Genomic DNA, 19,802 nt, shown 5'->3' on the forward strand with positions numbered 1-19,802 from the left:
TAAGCAGCACATCAGAGAATTCACTTATGAAGTTCAAAAATCGAAAAAAAAAAAATGTGCCCGCCCAAAAGAATAGAAAAACGTTGTGATTTGTGAAACACAAAACATTAGCTCTATACTCCAAGGCGGTTTGAAGACGAACCTTGTTGTCTTGATATTTTCCGAGCGAACAGCACATCGCTAAGTTGGAACATTCATACTTCTGTACATCGTCAATCCATTTTGTACAATTCATAATTCATTATTCCAGCTTTTGGAGATGGGCAGGAACAAGTTCGAGCGAGTTCTTTTGAAACTCGATTCGACTCGAAACAGACATCTTTAACCCTTTGGGGATCCTATGGTACAATTTGTACCATATGCACTTTTCATGGTACATTGCGTTATTTCTCTTCTATTTGAGCTTTTTCGTCCGGGTTTTTTTTGTTTTCCAAGTCCAGAGGCTTTGTAGAAGACATTACGTATGGTTTCAGACCGTCCTGCGTCCAGACATAGGAGGTGATGACGTCATAAGTCAAAAATTTATTTTCTCATTTTCTAAGCCTATGTTCAATATTTTTTGGCGGGCTTATTTTTCTACGTAGCAGATTGAAATTTTGCACAAACATTCAGTCCACCGAGTAGTATTTACCAGATTTTTTGTTCCGATGTCAGTGCCAAACCAGGGGGGAACCAGAGGGGAAAAGGGGTAAAAATACTGATTTTTTTACCCCCAAAATCCCGTTTCTCGTCATTTTCCCGCCTAACATACAAGATAGGACCACGTGAGTCATACCGTCTGAAAGGCCGTTCTATTCTGAAGAGAATGACGTTCGAATTATTATTCTAGGGTAATTAGGGACGTCTCAGGGATTTTTTGAAAAATTTACTTCTATATAGGGAAATATGGGGCATTGTCGGTATATATATTTTTGGCGGGCTTATTTTTGAACGTAGAAGATTGAAATTTTGCACAAACATTCAGTCCACCGAGTACTATTTACCAGATTTTTTGTTCCGATGTCAGTGCTAAAACAGGGGGGGAACCAGAGGGGCAAAGGGGTAAAAATAGGGATTTTTTACCCCAAAAATCCCGTTTTTCGTCATTTTCCCGCCAAAAAAACATGATAGGACCACGTGAGTCATACCGTCTGAAAGGCCGTTCCATTCTGAAGAGAACGACGGTCGAATTATTATTCTAGGGTAATTAGGGCCGTCTCAGTGAATTTTTATCCAAATATACTTCTGTATAGGGTAAAAGTGGGGCAAAGTAGGGAAATTTTCTCTGGCAGGCCTATTTTTTCACGTAGAAGATTGAAATTTTGCACAAACATTCAGTCCACCGAGTAGTATTTACCAGAAGTTTTTTTTCGATTTCTGCGTAAAAACAGGGGGGGTCCAGAGGGGCAAATGTTGAAAAAAGGGAAATTTTGCCCCCAAAAATCCCTTTTGTCAGGAATTTCCCGCCTTAGATACATGATGGAGACATATGAATGGTACCGCCTGAAAGACAGTTCTATTCTGAAGAGAATGATTGGCGGATTATAGTCCTAGGGTAATTAGGGATGTCTCAGGAATTTTTTTCCCTGAGATCATAGTGTTTTATGGTACTTTGGGGCACTGTGGGAATTTTTGATAAAAATTCTCCCGCCCTTACTATTCAAGATAGAAACTTGAAATTTGGCTCACACATTTAGTATACTATGTACTATTTCTCAGATTTTTTTTAGATGGCTACGATCACACAGGGGGGGCCAGGGGGGGGCAAAGTTCGAGAAAAAAAAATTCCCTCCGAAATTTTCACTTTGACAATTTTTTTCCCGCTTCTGGTATATGGTATGAGCACGCAAGTGGTATCATTTGAAAGCCAGCTCTATTCTAAAGAGAATGAGGTATGAACCATGATCCTAGGATAAATAGTGACGATACAGTAGCTGCTTGACTGAAAGTCTAAAAAATAGCCCAAAAAGCCAGGATCCCCAAAGGGTTAAGCTTGAGTCGAGAACTCGGCTCGGATAATTTCCTCCAACTTGACCTGAATTCAGGTTAAGTTTCTAGTCGAGTTGAGCCAAATCTTGTGTGGGTAATTTCAAGTACTTTCTTTAAGTATCCTACATAGACAAAATAATTATTATCAATGATATTACTACTGCTAGACATTATTGTTATTGTTATTAATATTATTATTATTATTAACAACACAGCATATAAAGAGGAAAGACAGGTGGTTTATATCTGAATACCAAAAACCGAGGCGAATCTAGGAGGCAAGGACACCGTTTACGAGGTTCTCGGTTTGAGTTCCGGAGAAGCAAGTAGCCGGGCTCGAGGCAAAAATCGTTAAAAGTTATAGAGCATCGGGCAAACATGTTCAAAACTGCTCGGCCCGGATTTGGGGCTGTCAACGGCTCGAGCTGCTCGGGTCACAGCTCATTCACTATCGAGCCGAACCGAGAAGTTGGCCAAGCTTACAACTCATCCAACCGAGCCGACTCGAGCCATGGGCTCAGTTGAGCCGAGTCAAACCGAGCCGATGGACTCATTTCAACCCAGCCTGCTCAAGCCATCGGCTTAATTGAGGTAATATTAATTCAATTGTTCGTATTTATTTCAACTTGTATTTGCTCAATTTCTGTTCTTACTTAGTTGACATTTGTTCTCTATTCCTTTCCCCTATAGTGAAAGCGGTTTCAGGATGAATCACATGATTGACAGGTGGACCGTGTGAGAATGATTAATCCGATAAGGAAGACGGTGCGAAATTACACGGAATCATTTTAATTGTTTTGGGTGACCACCTGCAGAATGATTAATCCGATAAGGAAGACGGTGCGAAATTGCACGGAATCATTTTAATTGTTTTGGGTGACCACTTCCAACCTCTGCCAAATGTAAATTTAGTACTATCGTTGAAATTAATAATGACGTAATTCTGTGTCAAAACCTCTTGCATAATGTGTGGAAGATGGCAACATTGCATCTTTCTTCATTTGGCGTTCCACCGATGTATAGTCCAAACAGTTTATAAGACAAGAAAAATCCCTACCTATTAGATTAAAACCTATTATTTCCGGCAGCAAAATATCTGAAGGCCTAACACTCTTTCAAATACACCCAAATCTTAATAGCCCAAAACATTTAAACTTGCTGACCCAATCACACCAAACGAAAACTATCTAGCCCAGTAAAATTTCAGTCAGGTCCGGTCACTTGCAAGGGCTTGAACTTGGTCCCCCAAACTTTGTGAAGGTCCAACTATTTCAAATACAGCCCAAATCTTGAACCTTACTACACTGCTAGTCGACAGAAGGTACTGCTAATTCTAGTAAACGTATTTGTCAGAAATGTCATATTAGTGAAGTTGACCCCGACAAAAGAAGCAGGAAAATCACTTTTCAAAAGTTTAATAGCCCATATTTCGGAAACTATAATAGCCCAAACGCTAAAAGTTGTTGACCCAATCGGCCCAAACGAAGTACTATCCAGCCCAATAAAAATCTCGTCTGGCCCAAACACTTGGGGGGCTAATGTGAAGTTGGCCCCTCAAACTTTGTGAGGCTGTAGCTTTGTTTTTAGAGTAGCCCAAACGCTAAAAGTTGCTAGCCCAAACAGCCCAAATGAAGTACTTTCTGACCCAATAAAGATCTCGTGTAGCCCAAACTTTCGGGGGGCCAACTTTACACAGGCGAACATAACTTATATGCAACAACAATAACTACACTATTGTATAATTTTATTATTATTTAATATTGTATAATGCAAATCTAGTTAGCTTCGTTATACTATAGCCTCATAAATCACTCGTACATGCAACAACAATAACCGCCTTGTTCTCTGTCATGTTTAAAATCTCAAATGTAGGTGACTGTTGTACGTAAGAAGTCTTCAAGAGTTTTTTTTTTTTTTTTTTTTTTTTTGTCAATATAATCTGAACACAAATTTCTCAACCTGTTCAGCAAATCAACATAAACTCCTCACTTCATCTTCTTCTTTGGCAATTGCCCCCTTTCATACTGCAGGATCAGTGCCTCACTGCCACGTAGTCCTGTTGCAGGCACTCAACCAATTTCCATGTTGTTGGATGATTGTATCCAGTGAGTCGGGAACACTTATTGTTCCAACCTTCGCATATTATATTTGTTCGTGGGTTCTCTCCAAAAGTAGCCTGATGCAAGGGCGCCTATCCCCATGTATTTTTATGAATATACATTTTTATATGTAGCCTATTTTTTATTGTATATATATAATATAAATCGGTGTCCTTGGCCTGATGCCCATTCCAATTTTGGAGAGGACATCTTGGCGGAATGCGTCTTACTCTTGTCCTTTCCAATTTTGGAGAGGAATCCGTGGCGGAATGCGTCTCACTCTCAGAGTTTCTTCTTCTCCTAATCTCCTGTATGAACTGGATACGTATATTGAATCAAAATAATGAATGAGATCTTCTGCTTCTGGAGGCAGGCACGGATCCAAGGGGAGGGCTATAGATGCTATATCCTTCCCTTTGACTCTCAGGTATACACTGGATAAAATGGGCTTCAATCCTACTTTCACACTGGATAAAGCGGCAGACTATGGTTTAGCCTCCCCTTTGATCATATCCTTGATCCGCGGCAGCCTGGAGGAGCTATCTGTTTCAAGTATTCTATGCCCTGAAACACATCTTCACATGGAAGAGAGGCCAGTGAATCAATTTTGTTGCAGAATATAGAAAACTCTACATGTTCTTTATACCCAATTCTTGAATTTTACGATTAGAACTTTGTTGTAGATGGAAGAAGCATCATTGTATAGAAACATAATCTCCAAGCTTATTTCGAACCAGGCTCGCAACCAGCCAGAGAGGTTTGGGGGGGGGGGGGCATGAATATGTTAGGGGGGGAAATAAGTAAAAATTCTCTTACAAATAGCTAAATTGTGTTTTTTGTATTAATAATAGCATTTTGTGTTAAGGTCTAGGGGGCCACGAAAAATTTAGGGGGCCAGGCCCCAATAGCCCCCTCTGGTTCCGGGCCTGTTTCGAACTGCGTTGTAAACTGCTACTTCAAAGTCACATACAACCGTTGAAACAATGCATAATCAACCGTTATAGCTATTTCTCCGATCGGTTCCTTATTACGCATAACTGACTAAATAATCGAGGTGTCATTGCAATAAACCAAACAAGTATTTCAGAAAGGACAGCCGGCCAAATGTCTTATAAAAAAGCTTTCTTACGTGTATACAGTGATGCCAACCTGAAACGTTGTAAAATCCCATCTCAAGAGGCAGAAATTCTCATTTTGCTCTTGAATTTCCCACGCTATAATAAAATGATTTTTTTAAACTTCGAAAATATGAACAGTGAATTTAGTGTATATCAGTTATTTTCTTCAATTATGAGTGAATTATTCAAAAAACTCTGATCGTCCACGTTTACCAAACAGTTTATGAACACATATTTACCTTAACTGAATGAGACAAGTGAAAATGCTGATGAAAATAAGTACATTTTGTTGTGAGTTCAGTATTTCTATCATGCTTTTGTGCCATGATCTTCCAATGAACGTAATAAATCTAGGTAAATTTCATTCTTCAGTCATTTCGTATGGAACGTTTTCGAAGTTGACGTTTCTCGATTACCTTCTTCCTTTAATTCTGTTCTTTCTTTTATTTTTTGAAATACCAAAATACAATTAATGCTGCTCGGCGCTCTTTTTATATATATATATATATATATATATATATATATATATATATATATATATAAAGGGCGTATCCATGGGGGTTATAGGGGCTATAGCCCCCCCCTACTTTGACCCTCAGGTTTACACTGGATAAAATGGACTTCAATCCTGTTTTCACACACACACACATATATATATATATAGAGGAAGGTTACCAAAGAGTACGCACTTAATATTCATCTTGAAAAAGCTCCAAAAATAATGAAGTAAAAATTATGTAAATTGAATATAATTTTAATGGAAGGTTACGCTACATTGTAAGAAATGGAAAACTTTACTACTAAATGTAGATATGGAGATATACGTTAAAAAGTGAAAAAACCCAAATGCGTAAAGAACCACTGTCCCAAAGAGTGCGGTGGTCCCTAAGAGGGCGCACTCAACACCTATCATACTTGAAACCCAAATCCCCTTCGTAAGACGAACACTGAACATGTCACCATCGTTCAAAATTAATGCACTGAATCCAGTCCTCGTCAATTGGTTCTTCATACAATTCGTGCCACACATATATATATTTAACTTGAGTGCCATCACAATATGTAATTTATTATCGCTTAATCAGCTTAACGAATTCCACAAACTCATTAACATATTCAAATATTTGGTTAGCACGAAGCATATGCATTTTATACAACAGGAACTGCTACGGGTTAACAAAGGTGCGTCGAAGCACCCCTAGCCAACCCCTTCTCTTGCTGGGAGGTTGCGGGCTTGTTTGACCCTGCGGGAGAACTCGGCAACGGAAATTATCAAGTGTCCCGTACGTAGCCCCTAAGTAGCCTACAAAATAACTATACATACGGCCCTTAATAAATTATGTTTTCGAAAAATGTAATTTGCCAGATATAATCCCGTACTTGTTTAAATTTCAGATATAGAGATAATCCCCCTCTCCGAAAAACAAAAAGAACATTCTTTTGAAAATACACAGTGCCCCTTTCCTAAGAGCCGTATGCATAGTCGACCGCGTAGGGGTCCCCTAGGGCAGTGTTATTCAACTGGGGGTATGGGTACCCTTGGGGGTACGCGAAATTGCTTCTGAGGGTCTGCTGGAAATGTCTGTTGACAGTTCACTGCAAATGAAATTCGATAACTTGTCAATTTGTGACTTTTGTGCTCGAAAAAAGTACAATGAAATTAGTGGCAGTACTATTTCCGAACTTCTTCCATTTACATCAACATACGAGGGGGGACCCCTAAAAAACGGGAAATTCGTCATAACTTCTTTATTTCTTAATATTTTTACATCAAATTTTCATCAACTTCAAAGTATTGTCCATGGACTGCAACGCATTTCTGCAAACGATCCTTCCGTTGTTCAAAACAGTTTAGAAAATCACTTATCGGGATCATCTTTAGTGTTGCCACGAGACGAGACTTCAGCCTGTCTCGTCTCTTGCAAAGCATGTCTCGTTTCGTGCCTCGTCTCGAAAAAATGTGCTCGTCCCGTCTCGTGTCTCGTCTCGAGAGGTTATGTCCCGTCTCGTCTCGTTTTGTCTCGTCTTGTCTCGTAAAAAATATAGCAGCATACCATGGGAACGAAAGTAAAATGTAACAGACTGCACCATGCTAATCAATATACAACTAAGTTATTACTCAGAACACACAAGACAAGAAATGTCACGGTAGCTACACCGTGAAGCATTTACCTCTGGTGTGTGTGGTAGTCGGTTCGATCTCGGTTAGTGCCATGTGAGCTTTGTAATGGACAAACATCGAGTGTGTGTGTGTTTTCTCGAAGTTGTCTTGTATCCTATCACTTTCTTCATTCCACTAATTTTCCCATAATCTATTCGGGGTGAGTCAAAGTTGCCTAAAGGTGTTAAAAATAAATTGAAATAAGCTCACAAGGTAAGTACTAATAGTTTACAAGATAATATATCTCTGCAATAAGTTGTCTGAGGCTTTTCGACCTTTTTACATTTTGAAACATTGAAATTTGTTTCACCAGTTTCAATACACGAATATATAGTAAATTGCTCATAGGTACGTGGAAGATGAAAACACTAATGTCAACTAATGTTTTCACGACAAGCAAAGTTCGATGTAAAGGTGTCACCATCCCCGAATCTACTGTATACTATCAGCCCACTTGCTTTATAGTGTCGGTATATATATATATTAGATAGATAGATGTGTGTGTACACTTTGATTTCATATATTCTAGCCTTTAGGTTTCAGTGTTAACCCATACCAATCTAAAAACTACTTTCCATTTTAGCATGTTTAGATTTGTTGCAATTATTTTTTTTAAAGGCTTGGAACCAAATAATTTTATTGAGTAATGGAAAGTATTTGATTGAAATGTTATAGGTTACTGCACAGTAAGCTCTACTTAAAGTGCCATCGTAATGGGAGCTGAACGACACATCGGAGGAAAGAATGCTTGGGGCCAGTCTACACCTCCATGGTACAAATCTGTTCTCATATCCGCGGGGTGTGTTACCCTATATGGTGGTTGCCCCGTTTGTGTAACAAACTCATGACAGTACACCCAGATTAGATAGTGGTCTAAAAAAATGATTTTTGGGTGGCCATTTTGGATTAAAGTTTCTTATATTGTCGTGGTCTATTCGTAATCATACAACGTACACCTTTAGGGATGCACGCGAGAAGTCTCGTCTCGTCTCGCATTTGTGAAACGAGACACGAGACGAGATTGAAAATTTTATGCGAGACGAGACTAAACCATGCGAGACGAGACTCGGTTAAGTCTCGCACGAGAAGTCTCGCGAGACTTCTCGCAGTCTCGCAACATTTATGAATTACATTTAATTGTACAGCGGGGGACACTTCTAAATGGTACACCTTAGCCGTAAATCTCCATATGGCTGTACCATTTAGAAGTGTCCCCCGCTGTACCGTATATTTAGTGATTTTACATTTATTGAGTTTTCTAAGTTTAGCGTTAATGGCTCCAGGAACAAAAAAGTGATTGGGGCAATAGACATTTTATGAGATTTATTATTATTCAAGATTGATTTTCAGAATTAAAGCCTTCTTCAGTTTCTAAAAAAGAAAAGCTTTGTAAATTGGAAATTTATTACAGCATCTATTTAGGACTTTATTTTGCGACACAAACACATTCACGCGGGCGCGCACGAATACATGAACTTCTGTTTTTGGTCTGAAAAGCGAATAATACTCCCTATTGCTGCGAAATGTGATATTTCTGTTGTTTCTGTCTTTTTCACATTACTACTAGCGATTAATGTTGGGGGATGGCGGGGGAAAATCCCCTCTCGTCAAAGTTTATTCCCGGCCCGGCTCGCAGAAATAACATGATATTTTTACATGGAATAAGTATTTTTTTTTTTTTTTGGTTTAGTTTAGGTAACTGTGTTTAGTGTTGTTTAGTGTAACTGCAACTTCAGTCTCTGTGGAGAGGTTGTTCTCTAAAGCTGGACTTGTACTGCGAAAACAAAGAAACTGTTTCAGCCACGAGTCAGCCAAAAGTCTGATATGTATAAATTCTTGGGTATCATCAGGAATGTCAGTTACCAATACAGGGCAGACTTTGCGTGTTTGTCAAAAATGATTTCCTAATATTGCGTGTTTGTCACAGAGTAGTTTTTGTGTGTTTGTCAAAAATGATTGCCTAAATTTTTGTTATTAATTCCCTGTTCTCTAATGTTTAAGAGCAAAATTGTAAAATGAAGTACAAATGTTCTGACGCCACTGAAATGCGCTCACATTTAAATAATGCAGAAAGTTGTAACATAATAGCTATATATCGCACTCCAAGTGGTAATGAGAAAGCATTTCTACAATCACTAAATGATGAGCTTAAAAATTCATCAACTTGCTCTTTGCTTTTAGTTGATGTCAATCTAGATATATTAAGTGACAAATATTGCGAAAATATAGACACGTATTTAAACTTACTCTATAGTCATGGTTATGTTTCATGCATAAATAAACACACTAGAGTTACAGAATGTAGTAAGACTTGTATAGATCATATATTTTTAAAGTACCGAAGTCCACTGAATGTCACATCAGCTGTGTTGCAAACAAGTATAACTGACCACTTTCTAACTAGTATAAATGTTCCCATTACACAGTGGTGCCCCCCCCTTATGTCCATGACGCACCCCCCCCCGCAATTGTCTATCCATAGGTGTTCTTCCATGAAAAAAAATCTTTTCGATTAATTTTTACACCCCCTCAAACATATTTATATAGATTTACCCCCCAAATATTTCAATGACGCGTGTGCGTCATAGCCCCCCCTTGTGGGCACCCCTGCATTACAATGCAAAAGAGGGAAAAATATCATATGAAACAACAATTATAGATTATATTTTATTAAATGAAGAATTGAAAAAAATGTAACTGGAATCTGGTAATACACAGTAATTGTGTTAATACTGCAACATCGAATTTCATCCAAATAATGAAAAATTGTATAAGTAATTCACGTACTAACAATAAAAATAAAAAAGTAAGTAATAAATATCGCAAAATAAAACCATGGATAAAAGGATTAGTCAGCTCTGTAAGAGAGAGAGAGAGAGATTAAGTCGTTTAGTAATAAAAAACCAAAACGATTTAGAATTTAAGGAATATTACAGAAGGTATAGAAATAAACTTACACAATGAATAAAAGAAGTTAAAAATGACTACTATAGAAAACAAATTACATTATGTAATAACAATGTTAGTAAATTATGGAAGGTAATAACAGATATTGTAGATAAAAATGACAAAAAGTATGTAGAAATAAATGAACTAAACACTAAAAATGGTCTAGTAACGTTTGAACGTGATCCAATGTTAATAGTTGAAAGTTTTAATGAGCATTTTTCCAGTGTTGGCAAAAAAATAGTTAACAAAGAGATTGATGATAAAATAAATTTGAATTTGAATTCCCAAACTAAAGTAGTAAACTCTATATTCTTCACTCCAATCACTGAACAGGAAATTGAACACTTCATAAATGAATTATCCGCAAAAACAACATCTGGTATAAACGGATTATCAGCAAGTGTATTGAAACATACGAAATCAAATATATTAAAACCTTTGCAATATATCTTTAACCTAAGCTTAGAAACAGGTGTATTTCCCGATTATTTTAAGACTGCTGTAACAAAACCTATATATAAAACAGGCTCAAAGGCTGATCCTAATAACTATAGACCTATATCAATCCTCAGTAACTGTGCTAAACTGTTAGAAAAATGAATGAAGAGAAGATTAGTTAATTTTCTTGTACTTTTACCTTTTTGAAATCCATATTGATTTGAGGAAAATAATTTATTTTGTTCATCAGATGCGGTATACAATTTAACAGAGATTGTTTGTAAAAATTTTGATAAAGCTGAAAAAGTAATTGCAGTTTTTCTAGACCTAGCTAAAGCATTCGACACAATATCACACAAAATTCTTTTAAATAAACTAGAAAGATGTGGAATAAGGGGTATATCACTATCTTGGTTTAACAGTTATTTGAAAGACAGAAAACAGGCCGTCCAAATAGGTAATTTTCAAAGCAATTATTTATATGTAAAACAAGGAGTCCCTCAAGGAACTGTATTAGGCCCAATATTATTTCTAATTTATATAAATGATTTGTGTAATTTAAAAATGGACGGGCATATACATTTATTTGCTGATAACACCCCACTTATATTTACTGGTAAAACATGGACAGATGTATTCAAAAAAACTGAAGCAGAAATGAAGAAACTAAAACAATGGCTTGATAATCATCAATTAGTATTAAACGCTGAAGAAAAAACAGGCATATAACGTTTTCACCAACTTTAACAGGACAGCCAGAAAACATGTCACTAAAATTGCATTATTGTCAAAATACTGAAAAAGTAACTGTAGTCCTCTTATTAGTGAAAATAAAGTAAAATACTTAGGTATATTTATTGATAAGCATCTAAAATGGTCTTCTCACATTACACATATCGCCACAATACTAAGAAAATTATTATATAAATTTGTTCAATTACGAAACATTGTAAGCATAAAAATATTACGAACTGTATAATATGCTCTTGTAAATAGTATACTTACATATGGTATATTAATTTGGGGTGCTGCGTACCCTACTCATTTAAAACTTCTGATTGTTCAGCAAAATAATATTGTAAGAATATGTTTAAAAAAAGGGACTTGAAAGTAGACTAGATATACTCTATGACCAATTCTCAGTTATTACCACTTTCAAAATTATATTTGCAGAAGGTATTAATATACTCGTATGTTAAAAAGAACAGAAACAAATGGGAAGACATAAAACATACGTATATAACCAGAAATGTGACAAACAAAAATTTAAAAATTAGAGCAACGAATAAATCTATAACTCAATACCAAACATATTACAGAGCTCCGAAGATCTATAATGAACTCCCACTCCGAATCAAAGATGAAAGTAATTTCAAAACATATAAAAGGTTAATTTTACAGTGGTTAAAAGAATTAAAAAATGTTTTTAAAAACTATTGTTAGCTAAAAGTAAGAATAAACCTCATATGTTACGATAAGAAAATAAATAAAACACGAGAATCAGGCTCACACACAAGCATTTGCTTATGTGAGCCATTTTCTATCTTTTTTATTCTTTGCATAAAAAATACAAAAAAAAATTCGCAATATAGAAATAAGTGCATTGAATTAAGTTACCCGACACTGGGAGATAGACATGACTTCTGGAAGTCCGAAGTCCTGTCATCTCTGAATGCCGGGTACGTTCAACTCTACTAATATAGGAAATCTAGGAAGTCCGATTTCCTTTAGAGAAGTAATAGCACTTATAAGTAGAAATTTACTTGTTAATTTCTGTAGCAGTTATTTTTCTTATTCTTTTATTTTCATTAATATTTTGTATATTGTTATTTTATAATTTAATATGTTTAGGTATTTTTCATGTTTTTTTTTTCATGTATAAATGTTCATTTTAGTGTCTTTTTATATATGCAAAATGCAAAAATACCAAAATTATGGTAGAATTTTTATTATATCTGGACATTGACGCAAGGTAATAAATAAAGTTTAAATATGTCTAATGAAAATCAGTTATGCATTTCGAACCGAACTCCGATTACTTTCCAGTTTACAACAACGAAATTTTACAAATATATTCATCATAGAAAAGTTGTAATTTAATTGGATAAGTCGAGGATAAAAATTAATAAGTAAGAAAAGGCAGTTTTTACAACCACCTAAAGTATAGTTTTTCTTGCTTATTCTTAAAAAAATCCTTATGTCCTGAGTCAGATTGATCGAAATCCGAGAAGTCATTACCACTATCATTGTCTAAGCTTTCTGTTAGAAGCATTCCAATTTGTTTACATTCTCGTAACCATTGTAATAAGTAAATGTAAACAACATGACAATAAAATAGAACGTATAACTTGACCAAACAGAAAAGCATTATAGGCCTGAGCAGTAAACCGCAAAAATACAAATTTCACTATTATTCTTCCCCACTAACGGCTCAAGTACACTTACTTTTTTAAAAAATAATAATAATAATAATAATAACCTCTCATTTGAGAAACACGAACACTGGCGCCTAGTCTGTCAGACCCAACATTTCCTTTTCTCCGGATAGAATGCCTATCAGCAAGCGATATGATGCCGTTTACAACTGAGGTGTTGAAGTAGGAAGTTACACGAAACCGCGTTCTTGTAAGGTCAGCATTTTACTTAGCTCAGGATCAAAAGACATGTGTCTGTGTCTGTGTGTGGCTTGACACCAGTGCTGTCGGGTTAACCAAAACTTTTCAGGTTTTGATATTCTGGCAACACTGCAGTTCAACTGTATGATCTGGAAATTGATCCAGAAAGCTTTTTTTGTATCAAGTATAGTTTGCTGGATATTTTGATTCTCGCAATTGTTAACATATTGCGTTATCCACAAGTCCGTTAACACAAGTAATGTTATTCCTTGGTGGTTGGTGTAAAGGGAGATAGGCGACAATAGATGGCAGCACTTTTCTCCTACACAAGTAACTTATTTTTATATTTTCTCTGCTGCTTCCACAAATTTAATGCTAGAGAGTTTAAACTTTCTGAAAAGAAAGTTCAAACCTATTCTAAGGGAACGATCCGTGTCAATTTTGGATATTGTGACGTTAGAGCATTCCTCGGACTAGAAGCAGGCAAAGACAAGGTTGAAATCCGGTTAAATAAAGACAAAGAAATTTACATATAGATATAGTAAAAGGATCCGGGTTTGGTTCAATGAGTTCAGAAAAACATAAACTGAAACGTTATATTCTTTATATCATAATTAAATTGGCGACTTTTTTTTCGGGACAAAAATTGCCCGCATGGCATACTGGAAAATATTGCTGGAGACCCCTAAGCTGGAAAACAGTGTTGGATTCAGCAACGATTTATGCTGGTTTTGCTGTAAATTATGCTATAAATTTGACGAAAATTAATGGTCCAGCAATCAAATTCCAGCTCAACTTTTCTTTTAATTTGGAGTGGAAGGGACACAAGTTCGGATAGCATGTTGAACTCTAGGTTCCGTCTCCTCAGGATGTTATGAACATTCATCCCGTGGAAAGCAATGGCAAACCACCATGAATTCACCTTGCCAAGGGATTTTTAGGTCAAATACCTGCCTTCGGACAGAATATCACATCATCATTCATTAACAGCCATAGAATAAGACATTGCAAAATTTTGATGCAGAATATATGCGAGACTGCGAGACCATGCGAGAAAGTCTTGCGCGAGACGAGACTCAAACTTTTATGCGAGACGCGAGACGAGACTTCCCATTTGCGAGACGAGACGAGACCAACATTTGAGGCTGCGAGACGAGACTTTTCCATTTCTCGTCTCGTCTCGTCTCGCGTGCATCCCTATACACCTTCATACTAAGCCGAGCGGTCTGAGGCGATAAACCATCGGCTTGAAGGACCCGGGTTGAGTCCGGGAAGGGTCATGTGTATGGATTTTAACAGTATTTGTTTTTCCGTATTGTGTCAGGGGGTGAAATTGTACGGAATTAAAGGATTTCAGTCTGAAAAATTTGGAGAGAATATCCTCGCCAGGTTACTTTCATGGGAGTAAGGAATTAGTAAAAATATAGGATATACATTTTATAGCAGGTATAAAAATATAGTTTGGGTATCCTATTTCTTTTCTGTTAATTATGTTCTTCAATGTTCGAATTTTGATCATTCTCATGATATTTTCTGCTTTCAACGGAGTTCCATGAATATTATACCAAGTGTTCTTTACATTTATTAAGTTCGAAAGGCTTTATGCGCCTGTAAGAAACTATTTTTGAAGATAATTCAGGTCCTAATGAATATTATTCACTAGGAAAGTGAAGTATTCCTCTCCTCTCAACATGGAAGCAGAGGGCAATTTCGCACTCTGGTCAGATCAAACATTTCCGCGTAACAAACAGGAAGGCCCCCCTGTAAAACCTTTTCACCTCCAGTGTTATTGTCACTACTATACATTTGCTGAAAGCAAACAATTTGAGGGGTTCGTCGACAATATCTGCTTTCTTTGTCCTTCGCCCTGCTTCCAAACGAAGATGTGAATTTTTCAACATGACTGCTGTAAGCGGGCGATTGGTAAAATGGTAAAAGTGTGTTTATATATATATATATATATATATATATATATATATATATATATATATATATATATATATATATATATAAAATATAATATGTGTGTGTCTTTGCCATCTCAACCAGAACTTTCAACTACAGCCTGTGATGAGTGTAGACCTTACCCAGTTTTCAAATTGAATAGCTGGTGGTGGTAGTTCGGTTTCTTGACCTTGTACAAATCTTCACTGTCTTTGTTTTCTTTGTCATCATTCCAGCCAGAAATGAAAAAAATGAGAATTCCTCAGTTTACAGCAAGAGGAATTTGGGACAAGAGATTAAGGATGATATTTCTGGAAACTCATGTATCACGATTGTTTCATTCAATGGTGAGAGGAATGAATGAGACACTTTTCTATGAAGGCTTTTCAACATGATTTCTCACAAAGGGGATTTTCCTTTGCAATTTATAGGACCACTGGCAATTTCAATCTTGGCCATCCCCGCCAGCGTTTTCATTTTCGAGACACGACACGACACGAGACTAGACGAGACGAGACATTTCACAAAGACGTCCCGTCTCGTCTAAAAGGGTTCTGCCTCGTCTCGTGGCAACACTAATCTTCTTTATGACCTCCAGCGAATTTTGTTTTACCTCCTCCACAGCGGCAAAACGCTTTCCTTTCATGTCACGTTTGAGTCTGGGGAACAAAAAGAAATCACAGGGGGCTAGATGCGGTGAGTAGGGGATGCACAATCGGTGTCATGCCGTTTTTGTTCAAAAACTGCTTTACGGAGAGGGCGGTGTGGACCGGAGCGTTGTCATGATGGAAGAACCATTCGCCTGTGCGCCAAAGATCTGGCCTTTTCTTCCGGATACTCTCCCTCAATCTTTTAAAAACCTCCAAGTAGAACCCCTGGTTAACAGTTTCACCCGGGGGAACGAACACCGCGTGCACAACACCTCTGCAATAGAAGAAACAAATGAGCATTGTCTTGATGTGTGACTTCACTTGGCGAGCTTTCTTGGGACGAGGAGAGCCACTTGTCTTCCAGTGGCTTGATTGCTGCTTTGATTCGGGGTCGTAGCCATAGCACCACGATTTATCTCCAGTAATCACCTTGGCAAAAAAGTCAGGGTCCTCTTTGAGCTGATTTGAAGTTCAACACATGCCTCAAGTCGACGCTCCTTTTGCTCGTTTGTGAGGCGAGGGACAAATTTGGCTGCAACCCTTCTCATGTGCAAATCTTCTGATAAGATCCTCTGAATTGAACTCCACGATATTTCAGACATCTCACAGAGTTGATCAATGGTTCGGCGACGGTCTTCACGAATGAGGGCATTGATTTTTTCGACGTTTTCGTCAGTTCTTGCCGTTGAGGAGCGTTCTGAACGAGGTTGGTCTTCAATTTACATTTCTCCATTTTTTTAAAATGTGCAAACCACTCGAATACTCTGGTTTTACTTAGGGCAGCATCCTCATAAGCAGTCTTCAGCATTACAGTAGTTTCCGCGGCCGATTTCCCCACAGGAAACAAAATTTCACAGCCGCCCGTTGCTCTCGACAATCTGCCATCACGTTTTCGCCGAACTGGAAAAAGTTGTTTTACTAAAGTTGTTTTAACAAACTTTCAAGAGCGAACCAATGCACTCACAGCGACACAACTTCGCACACTGACGCAGATGGTGTGATCGTAACGGACAACTGGTACAACAATGTGTTCCCCCAGTCTCCCTCCCCACTGCAGCACAATTCCCGTTTTTTGGGTCCCCCCTCGTACTTCTGTGAACAGGGTTTCTCTGCATTAACATCAATAAAAACGAAACACAGAAATTACTTGAATCCAGAATCAGCTCTGATTCTCTCACTCTCGAAGATTCGATCAAAAATCAAGGAGTTGTCGTCCCGGAAACAAGTTCAGTCATCTCATTAACAGGTTAGTTCTAAAGTTACTTCTAGTTTTTGAATTTTTAATGTTGTCCTCAGTGTACGAATTATCAGGGAGGATGATGGGAAAATCCTCCTCAGTAAAACTGGATGTCTCCCATGTTTTAAAATTTCCCATGTTAATTGTTTCGGATGTTTTCTTTATCCTTCTGTAAATAGTCTTTTGATTGGCCCACTGATTGCCATTTCGTTGGATCTCTATTTGCTCCCTTTTTCTAAATCAACAGAACATGTGTATTAAGTGTAATAAGTTAATTCCAATTTAATTTCTTTTAAAGAGCTTTAGGGATAAACAATTGGATGCCGAACTGTCTAGGCGTACGCGAGAAAAAAACGTTGAATAGCACTGCCCTAGACGAACCGTACCTGTGAGATACCTCAATCTTCTCGACTCTGCAATGCATGAAACTTCCAAAGTGATCCTCAGGCACTGTTAACACTGAGGGCTGGTTGGTCTAGCCACACCTTGGGCGAGGGGAAAATTTTGTATAAAAAAGAAAAAAAGTGAAACCAGCGTTGCCAACATGTACGATAATTATCGAATCATACGATAATTTTGACCCCTGTACGAACTACGATAGCTGATGTACGGTAATAGGAAAATATACGATAATTTAATAGCTTTAGGTAAAATGCAAAAAATAGTTCTGGGGGTATTTGAAATTCGAAAGAAATTTCATTCATTGCGTGAAAAAGGTATGAATTTTGCAACAAATGTGACAAAATTACTCAAAACATTGCAAATGCGAACCAATTCACCTGTTTACTCATGTTTATTATTACTATGTAATTGGTTAATTGTATCACTGGGATTTTACATACACTGAACACATACACATGAAACCGGCGTTATCTATTCGATCAATAAGGGAGAGTTACTAGCTACTTTTCACAAGTTTTCACAAGTAAACATATAAAGTGTTGAAGAAAAACCACAGAATTCTTTTCGATAGACTCGTAAAGAATAGAACTTCATTCTTGTTTTCTAAGGAGATTCAAGAATATAGTTTTAGCTGTTCTCATTCGCGTTAGTTTCCTCTTAATACTACTACTACTACTACTACTACTACTACTACTACTACTACTACTACTACTACTACTACTATTACTACTACTACTACTACTACTACTACTACTAATAATAATAATAATAATACAGCTTGATATTTAGACTTGAAACAAAACATACGATAATTTTAAGTACTGCATACGATAATATCTTCTGATCGTGGTGGCAACGCTGGTTGAAGGTAAAACTCCGGAGCAGTGTTGCCAGATTGGGCTACAAGTAGCGGATTGGGCGATTTTTAAAGTGCCCCCGCTACTAAAATTTCAAATTGGGCGACACGCTACTTTTTGGGCTACTTGCAATTTTATGTGGGCTACAAATCCTCAAAATATGCTACTTTTTAAAATTTTCATATATAAAAGTACAAAACATATTTTGAATAGTTTTGTTTGTTGAATATTTCTATTCACAATGAAGGATAATTTTACTAAAATGCAACATGTTCGATATTCATTCAATTCTTGTCTTAGTACTTTTTTAATCTTAAGATCTGGAAACACTAAAGACTTGTTCAATCTTGAGTTGGCACCACACATTCGAGAATTTCCCGCAGGAAGATAAGAGAGTTTGTGTAAACAGTCAAGTGTCGGGAGTGTTTATGTCGTGTGAATGATTTTTGAGTATTTACACGTCCTGTAACTTCTTTTAATGTTCGAAATATAATTCAATGCGGGAATTAAGTAACATAACGCGTACAGTATAGAATCACTGTGTTCCGTGGTTACGTGTTAGTGTCTGAGGTAAGGTTGCCGGACGTCCCGGTTTTCAATGAAGGAATTAACTGTCCCGAAAAAGGCTTTCGGGACGCCTGTTTGTCCCGGCTTTCATTCTTCAGATTGAAGAAAATCAACCTTCTAGAACTAGTATTTATGTCTCAGCTAAAAACGAAAGGTTTTCGGAAAATTTGTGTAGCCAATCAATTTTACTAAACAAACAACAAGGAGTTTGAAAATCATATACGTTCTTTCGTCCTATGAAAAAAAAAAAAAATATTCAGGAGGGGACATGTTCTAGCAATCATTTCTTAAATATCACTTTCAATAGAGAAGAAAGTCTTTTTCCCGGTGACGGGCTTAAGCTACTAGTTGTATTATACTTCAATTGGCAGCGCAGAACTGCATCATTGTTGGATCTTTAATCAACAAATGGCGACACTGCATGTTAACCACATTTAAACTATCTGTTCGTCCTATTTCTATTTCGTGTATGCCGTCTTCTGAGGAACAATTTTATAATCAAGTGTTTTTTATCCAGTGATTACATACCTTTGCAAGTGAAGTGAAGTGAGTTGAATGTCTTTCTCGGTGTAGAGTGAACAGGGACGTAACTAGGGAGGGGCACGAGGCGCACCGGCACCCAAATCTTGGTTTGGCCCCCTCAAATATTTATTTAAAATTATGTTACAAATTGTTTTTATCCGACAATAAATGAAAAAAAAAATATCCATAGTAAACTGAAATTATTCGTACTTCTAAGAAAAGGTTATTTTTTAAAACCCATTTATAGGCTATTTCTTAAACATTAAGTGAACGGT

The 19,802-nt window shown here is 37.0% G+C and overlaps 1 protein-coding gene across 22 annotated transcripts in view; it reads left to right on the forward strand.

The window, feature by feature from the left end:
• CaMKII (Calcium/calmodulin-dependent protein kinase II) overlaps positions 1-19,802 on the forward strand; it is a 1,422,941-nt gene that overhangs the window by 782,147 nt on the left and 620,992 nt on the right. The gene's annotated exons all lie outside the window — the stretch shown is intronic.

Source organism: Thermobia domestica, chromosome 1 (genome assembly GCF_964235325.1).
Source record: "Thermobia domestica chromosome 1, izTheDome1.hap1.1, whole genome shotgun sequence".
NCBI lineage: Eukaryota > Metazoa > Arthropoda > Insecta > Zygentoma > Lepismatidae > Thermobia > Thermobia domestica.